Here is an 8586-nt window from a genome sequence, read left to right as displayed (position 1 = left end):
TGTAGTTAAAGCTATTAGGTCTAACTGGGAAATGATTACCACAAATGTAATTTTGTATTTTTAGATAATCCATGGGTGGAAGAAAGAGAGAAACTGATAGAAACTGAAGGAACCAAATATTGATATTACATTAAAATTAGAAGAGAAACTTGGAGGACCCTCCAGTAATTCATTCCACAGATGTTTTGGAGGAGTGGCTTTGTGTCAGGCATTGTGCATGACATTGGGGATAATGTGAGAAAAACAACCAACCAAAGAAAGCTAGCTCACAGCACTTGCTTAGATCTTTGACACATGCTCAATGAAATACCTAAGAAACACTGTTGCGATGTAAAATGCTGATGGTAATGGGAGTAAAAACAGTAATGAATGATCTGCCTGACCCCAGGAGGAATTTTCATTAAGTAAAGAGCAGAATGAGAGAAGTCACGATGGCTGCGTAAGCAGACTCTGAACTCACCTCCTCCCGCGGACACAGCCAATTTACAACTACTCGTGGAAAAATTACCCCTAAGAGAGAACCAAAAACTGGATAAGAGGAACTCCTGCAAAAAACGACAATCCTAATCAAGATGGAAGAGGCAGAAACTCCCTTCTGGAGAGAAAAAACACCACCTTCACAAGCCGCAGCACCTCACGGCCACCCGGGAGCAGCCCACAGTTTCACAGCCCTCCCTGGAGGAGTGGGGCCCTGAGCCGGGGAGAGGCCCAACTGTGGGCATTTTGTGGACCCAGCACAATCGAGACGAGTGGCATAATATCTGACTTTGCCTGGTAGTAAAGCATTGGGGAGTACCCCCAGAAAAGCTGGTTCACAAAGAAATTAAAACCGGCTCTTAAAGGGCCCATGCGCAAACTCACCAGTTTCAGAAAGCAACTTAAAATCACCAGAAAGAAAGATGCACAGCCCTTTGGGGAAAAGAGACTCATCTGATAGTCTCTGAGTGCATTGCAGTGAGAGGTGAGACATCTCCGGGGACTGGGACATTGGCAGCAGCCATTGTTGTGGCCTGGTGTGGGCGTGCTGACATGGACACCATTGGAATTCTCCCTGAGGTCTGCTAGTCAGGGTCTCCTCCATCCACTAGAGCACCGATTTAATCCAGCTCAGCCAGGGCAGGCAGCCCACCCTGGAAACTGGCCCCACCCAACAACAAGCCCTCAGGCAACTTGTGGGCCTGCATAGATTGGTGACTGGATTCTCTGTAGCCTGGTGACTGAGCCCACTTCAGTGGGGCAGGGCATGCACAAGGAGTGGGTGGAGAGTGTGGGGCGGTGGTGGAGTGTGTGGGGCTCCCGCCATGGAGAGACTGGGTCCACTTCAGGAGGTCGGGGCTTGTGCACAAGGCAGGACTGTGTCGACTGTGTGTGTGGACCTGTGGGCAGCAGGGCTTGTCAGCTGCAGAAGACTTGTGCTTCTCAAAGACCCACATAGGGGGTTTGCCCCACCTTCCAAAGCCTGAAACAATTGGGTACTCCCATGCCTGAGTCCAGCCCCACCCAGCTGCAATCCTCAGACAGCTACAAGAGACCTAAAGGCTGGAGGCTTATAGCAATTGTAAGCCCCTGAGCCTAACAACCTGCCAGGCTGGGAGCCTACTCACTTAAAAGAAATACTGCAACACAAATGTGGTATTAGAACTTGCAGCCAACTGTGCTGGGGCTTCCCACACCCGATAAAAAGACTGAAGGGCCCACAACAACTACAAACAGCTGAGCATTACAGCAGCTGGCCAGGAGCATAACTCAGCCTCCCTGGCCGCCTACAGGGAGAGCAAACAGGCCACAACAGAAGGACACATGTAGCCCACATAGGGTTCACTCCTGGAACATTGAGAACTGAGGGAAACACACTGCAGGCCTCCTAAGGCATCACTTATATAAGGTCACCTATCCAAGAGCAGGAGACGTAGCTGACCTACCTAATACACAGACATAAGCACAGGGAAAAAGGCAAAATGAGAAGGCAAAGGAATACATTCCAAGTAAGGGAACAGGACAAAACCCCAGAAAAATAACTAAGTGAAACAGAAATGAGCAACCTACCTGACACAGAGTTCAAACAAAGAGTGTTAAGGATGCTCACTGAACTGGGGAGAAGAATAGATGACCTCAGTGAGAATGTCAACAAAGAAATGGAAGATATAAAAAAGAACCAATCGGAAATGAATAGTACCATACTGGAAATGAAAAATTCACTAAAGGGACTCAAAAGCAGAGTAAAGGATACAGAAGAATGGATCTGCGAGCTGGACGAAAGACTAGAAGAAATTACCCAAGCTGAACAGGTAAAAGAAAAAAGAATTAAAAAGAGTGAGGACAGTCTAAGGGACTTCTGGGACAACATCAAGTGCACTAACATCCGTGTTATAGGTGTCCTGGAAGGAGAAGAGCGAGACAAAGGGGCAGAGAATCTATTTGATAAAATAATAGGTGATAACTTCCCTAACCTAAGGAAGGAAACAGACATCCAGGTACAGGAAGCACAGAGAGCCCCAAACAAGATAAACCCAAGAGGCCCACACCAAGACACATCATAATCAAAATGTCCAGAATTAAAGATAAAGAGAGAATCCTAAAAGCTGCAAGAGAAAGACAAGTTACATACAAAGGAAACCGCATAAGGCTATCAGCTGACTTCTCAGCAGAAACCTTACAGGCTAGCAGAGAGTGGCAAGATATATTTAAAGTGCTAAAAGGAAAAAAATTACAGCCAAGAATACTCTACCCTGCAAAGTAATCATTCAAAATGGAAGGAGAGATAAAAAGTTTCCCAGACAAGCAAAAATTAAAGGAGTTTGTCACCAAGAAACCAGTGTTACAAGAAATGTTAAAGGGACTGATTTAAGGGGAAATGAGAAGACCACAAACAGGAAAAATTATCTATTTCCACCATAAGAGGGTAATGATTACAATTGCACAAAAAAGAGGTTAGATATGATATCAAAAACATAAAATGAGGGAGGAAGGGAGTTAAAGAGTAGAGCTTTCAGACAGAGGCCAAACTAAAGAGACCATCAATTTTGTATAGAAGACTACTAAAACACTGAGAAAACAAAAGTTAAAAAATGGCAGTAAGTACATACTTATCAATAGCTACTTTAAACATCAATGGACTAAATGCTCCAATTAAAAGGCATAGAGTGGCTGACTGGATAAAAAAACAAGACCCTTATATAGCTGTGTACAACACACACACTTCAGACCTAAAGAGACTCACAAACTGAAAGTGAAGGGATGGAAAAAGATACTCCATGCAACTGGCAATGAAAAGAAAGCTGGGGTAGCAATACTCATATCACACAAAATAGACTTTAAAACAAAAATTGTAAAAAGAGACAAAGAAGGGCATTACATAATGATCAAGGGGAACAATCCAACAAGAGAGTATAACACTTGTAAATATCTATGCACCCAACATAGGAGCACCTAAATATGTAAAGCAATTATTAACAGACATAGAAATAGACAGTAACACGATAATAGGAGGAGACTTTAACACTCCACCTCACCAATGGATAGATCATCCAAACAGAAGACCAATAAGGAAACATTGGCCTTAAAAGACACACTAGAACAGATTGACCTAGTAGATATATACAAAGCATTCCATCCAAAAACCAAAGAATACACGTTCTTTTCAAATGCACATGGAACACTCTCCAGGTTTGATCACATATTAGGCCACAAAACAAGTCTCCATAAATTTAAGAACATTGAAATAATACCAAGCATCTTTTCTGACCACAATGGTATGAAACTAGAAATCAACTATAGGAAGAAAATCAGTAAAACCACAAATATGTGGAGATTAAACAAAATGCTACCGAACAACGATTGGGCCAATGAAGAAATCAAAGGAGAAATCCAAAAATACCTGGAGACAAACGAAAATGAAAATGAAAATATGACATGCAAGAATTTATGGGACACAGTAAAAGCGGTTCTAAGAGGGAACTTTATAGCAATACAGGCCTATCTCAACAAACAAGAAAAATCTCAAATAAACAATCTAAAGGAACTGAAAAAAGAAGAACAAAGCAAGCCCAAAATCAGTAGAAGAAGGGAAATAATAAAAATCAGAGCAGAAATAAATGAAATAGAGACTAAAAAAACAGTAGAATGAATTAATAAAACCAAGAGCTGGTTCTTTGAAAAGATCAACAAAATTGACAAAACTTTAGCTAGACTCACCAAGAAAAAACGAGAGAAGGCTGAAATAAGTAAAATCAGAAATGAAAGAGGAGAAATTACAACAGACAACTCAGAAATATAAAAGATTATAAGAGAATACTATGAAAAGCTATATGCCAACCAATTCAACAATCTGGAAGAAATGGATAAATTCTTAGAATCATACAACCTTCCAAAACTAGATCAAGAAGAAATAGAGAATTTGAATAGACCAATCACCAGTAAGGAGATCGAAACAGTAATCAAAAACCTCCCCAAAAATAAAAGTCCAGGACCAGACGGCTTCCCTGGTGAATTCTACCAAACATTCAAAGACTTAATACCTACCCTTCTCAAACTCTTCCAAAAAATTGAGGAGAGGGGGAAGCTTCCTAACTCATTCTACGAAGCCAACATTACCCTGATACCAAAACCAGACAAGGACAACACAAAAAAAGAAAATTACAGGCCAATATCACTGATGAACATCGATGCAAAAATCCTCAACAAAATACTAGCAAATCGCATACAACAATACGTTAAAAAGATTATACATCATGATCAAATGGGATTTATCCCAGGTATGCAGGGATGGTTAAACATTGGCAAATCAATCAACGTAATACGCCACATTAATAAAATGAAGAATAAAAATCACATGATCATCTCAATAGATGCAGAGAAAGCATTTGACAAGATACAGCATCCATTTATGATAAAAATTCTGAATAAAATGGGTATAGAAGGAAAGTACCTCAACATAATAAAGGCCATATTTGACAAACCCAGAGCTAATATCATCCTCAACGGTGAAAAACTGAAAGCTATCCTTCTAGAACAGGAACCAGACAAGGACGCCCAGTCTCACCACTCCTATTTAGCATAGTACTGGAAGTCATAGCCAGAGCATCAGGCAAGAAAAAGAAATAAAAGAGATCCAAACTGGAAAGGAAGAAGGCAAACTCTCACTATTTGCAGATGACATGATTTTATGTATAGAAAACCCTAAAGAATCCACCAGAAAACTTTTAGAAGTAATAAACGAATACTGTAAAGTTGCAGGATACAAAGTAAACATACAAAAATCAGTGGCATTTCTATACACTATCAACGAAGTAGCAGAAAGAGACATTAAGAATACAATCCCATTTACAATTGCACCAAAAAGAATAAAATACCTAGGAATAAACTTAACCAAAGAGGTGAAAGATCTGTACACGGAAAACTATAAAACATTTCTGAAAGAAATTGAAGAAGACACAAAGAAATGGAAAGATATTCCGTGCTCTTGGATTGGAAGAATTAACATAGTTAAGATGTCCATACTTCCTAAAGCAATCTATAGATTCAATGCAATCCCTATCAAAGTTCCAACAACATTTTTCACTGAAAGAGAACAACGATTTCTAAAATTTATATGGAACAACAAAAGACCCCTAATACCTAAAGGAATCCTGAGAAGAAAGAACAAAGCTGGAGGTATCACACTCCCTGATTTCAATATATACTACAAAGCTCTAGTAACCAAAACAGCATGGTACTGGCACAAAAACAGACACACAGATCAATGGAATAAAATCGAAAGCCCAGAAATAAACCCACACATCTATGGACAGCTAATCTTCGACAAAGGAGTCAAGAACATACAATGGAGAAAGGAAAGTCTCTTCAACAAATGGTGTTGGGAAAACTGGACAGCCACATGCAAAAAAATGAAAGTAGACCCTTACCTTACACCATACACAAAAATTAACTCCAAATGGATTAAAGACTTGAATGTAAGACCTGAAACTGTGAAACTTCTAGAAGAAAACATAGGCAGTACGCTCTTCGACATTGGTATTAGCAACATATTTTGAAGCACCATGTCTGACTGGGCAAGAGAAACAATAGAAAAAATAAACAAATGGGACTACATCAAACTAAAAAGCTTCTGCACAGCATTGGAAACCATCAACAAAACGAAAAGACAACCTAACAATTGGGAGAAGATATTTGCAAACATCTGATGGGGGTTAATCTCCAAAATATATAAAGAACTCATGCATCTCAACAACAGAAAAACTAACAACCCAATTAAAAAATGGGCAAAAGACCTGAACAGACATTTCTCCAAAGAAAATATACAGATGGCCCACAGGCACATGAAAAGTTGTTCAAAATCATTAACTATCAGGGAAAGGCAAATCACAACTGCAATGAGATATCACCTCACGCCCGTCAGAACGGCTATAATTAACAAGACAGGAAACAACAAGTGTTGGAGAGGATGTGGAGAGAAGGGAACTCTCATACACTGCTGGTAGGAGTGCAAACTGGTGCAGCCACTATGGAAAACAGTGTGGAGATTCCTCAAAAAATCAAGGATAGAACTACTATATGATCCAGCTATTCCACTGCTGGGTATTTATCCAAAGAACTTGAAAACACCAATGCATAAAGATACATGCACCCCTGTGTTCATTGCAGCGTTATTCACAATAGCCAAGACTTGGAAGCAACCTAAATGCCCATTAAGGGACAAATGGATATGGAAGATGTGGTATATATACACGATGGAATACTACTCAGCCATAAGAAACGATGAAATCCAGCCATTTGTGACAACATGGATGGACATTGAGGGTATTATGCAAAGTGAAATAAGTCAGAGGGAGAAGGTCAAATACTGTATGATCTCACTCATTTAGTAGTAGATAATAACAACAACAAACAAACACATAGAGACAGAGATTGGATTGGTGGTTACCAGAGGGGACGGGGGGAGGGAGGAGGGCAAAAGGGGGCAAAAGGGATAATTCGGCACATGCGTGTGGTGATGGGTTGTAGTTAGTATTTGGGTGGTGAACATGATGTAATCTATGCAGAAATAGAAGTATAATGATGTATACCTGAAATTTATACAATGTTATAAACCAATGTTACTGCAATAAACTAACAAACAAAAAAAAAGTAAAGAGCAGAACAACTCTGAGAGGAATAGCTGGACTCCGGAAGGAAAAAGTGAAATGATCTACTTAATCATGGTGTGAATTTGAATAATATATTATATATAGTTGAATATTATACACTCAAATGTGTGATATATTATACATAATAATTTTGATAGTATATTAAATCATAATATATGTTATTTCACAATATTATGTTACTGTTATATAATCATGATTTATCTCTACACAAATAGGGAAAACAGATTTTATTCAAAAGTCCATGGAATGATTTCAAATTTTGATCATGAAATCTCTCAACACTTCATTAGACTCCCCAAAATTGAAAATTTCCATTAAGAATCTGCAATAAAAATCAGAAAATAAAAAAGAACAAAATTTCCATCAAGAAAGCTACAACCAATTGTTATTTTAAACTGATGTAACAATTATTGGATGAAGTACGTAGTCAAAATCTCAATTATATGCTGTTTAGAAGAAGCTAACAATGTGATATACGGCAAAACTGTACTCAGAATCACATTCATTATTGTAATATCTTATATTATTTGAAAAATAAAAATCAAGGCAAATAACTTTTACATGCCTAAGAGAACTGTACACTTCTAATCAGTTAATTAGAAAACATTTTTTAAAAAAAGAGTAGAACTGATATATAAGAACTACTTCCTGGGGAAAAATAAAACACAAGTCTAATAAAGAAATGAGAAACAAATCCAATTGACAAAATTACAAATGAAAACAAGAGTTTAACAGATTTTATATTTTAATTATAATCAAATATTATTTATAATGTTATGCTAATGAACTTGAAAATTCCAAATGGATAAGTTTCTGTGGTTGATTCAATAGGGAATAGAAAACCTGAATAATTTTTTTTTTTTTTTGTGAGAAAGATCAGCCCTGAGCTAACATCCATGCCAATCCTTCTCTTTTTGCTGAGGAAGACCAGCCCTGAGCTAACATCTATTGCCAGTCTTCCTCCTTTTTTTCCCTTTTTCTCCAAAGCCCCAGCAGATAGTTGTATGTCATAGTTGCACATCCTTCTCATTGCTGTATGTGGGACGCGGCCTCAGCATGGCTGGACAAGCGGTGTGTCGGTGCGCACCCAGGATCCAAACCCCGGCCGCCAGTAGCAGAGCGCGCGCACTTAACCGCTAAGCCACAGGGCCAGCCCAAACCTGAACAATTTAATAATAATGTAGGGAGAAACCAAAAAATTCTCCACGTCTTAAACAATTTTCTCTAAAATAAGCTCCGAGGCCAAATGACTTATGTATTACTTCTTTCAAACTTTGAGGAAGCTTGTAATTCTCATAGCATATAAATTCTTGCGTAGCATATAAAAAGATAGATCACTTCACAATTTATTTTACAGGGGTGTATAACTGAGACAATAAATCCTGACAAAGATAGCACAAAATTGAACCTGCAGAACAATCTGTTTTTTGAATATTTATAT

At 38.7% G+C, this 8586-nt stretch overlaps 1 long non-coding RNA gene across 2 annotated transcripts in view; it reads right to left on the bottom strand.

Annotated features, from left to right (window-relative positions):
- Positions 1–7388: 7388 nt before the first annotated feature.
- Positions 7389–8586, bottom strand: part of LOC147915263 (uncharacterized) — a 68133-nt gene continuing 66935 nt past the window's right edge. For both annotated transcript variants that reach the window (XR_015554268.1, XR_015554267.1), the window contains exon 4: positions 7389–7467. This is a non-coding gene — a long non-coding RNA (uncharacterized LOC147915263). The remainder of the gene's footprint in view (positions 7468–8586) is intronic.

The sequence above is a fragment of the Ceratotherium simum genome, chromosome 14 (assembly GCF_057802395.1).
Source record: "Ceratotherium simum simum isolate JZ-2026a chromosome 14, ASM5780239v1, whole genome shotgun sequence".
Classification (NCBI taxonomy): Eukaryota; Metazoa; Chordata; class Mammalia; order Perissodactyla; family Rhinocerotidae; genus Ceratotherium; species Ceratotherium simum.
This window is presented reverse-complemented; position numbering and strand designations above follow the sequence as displayed.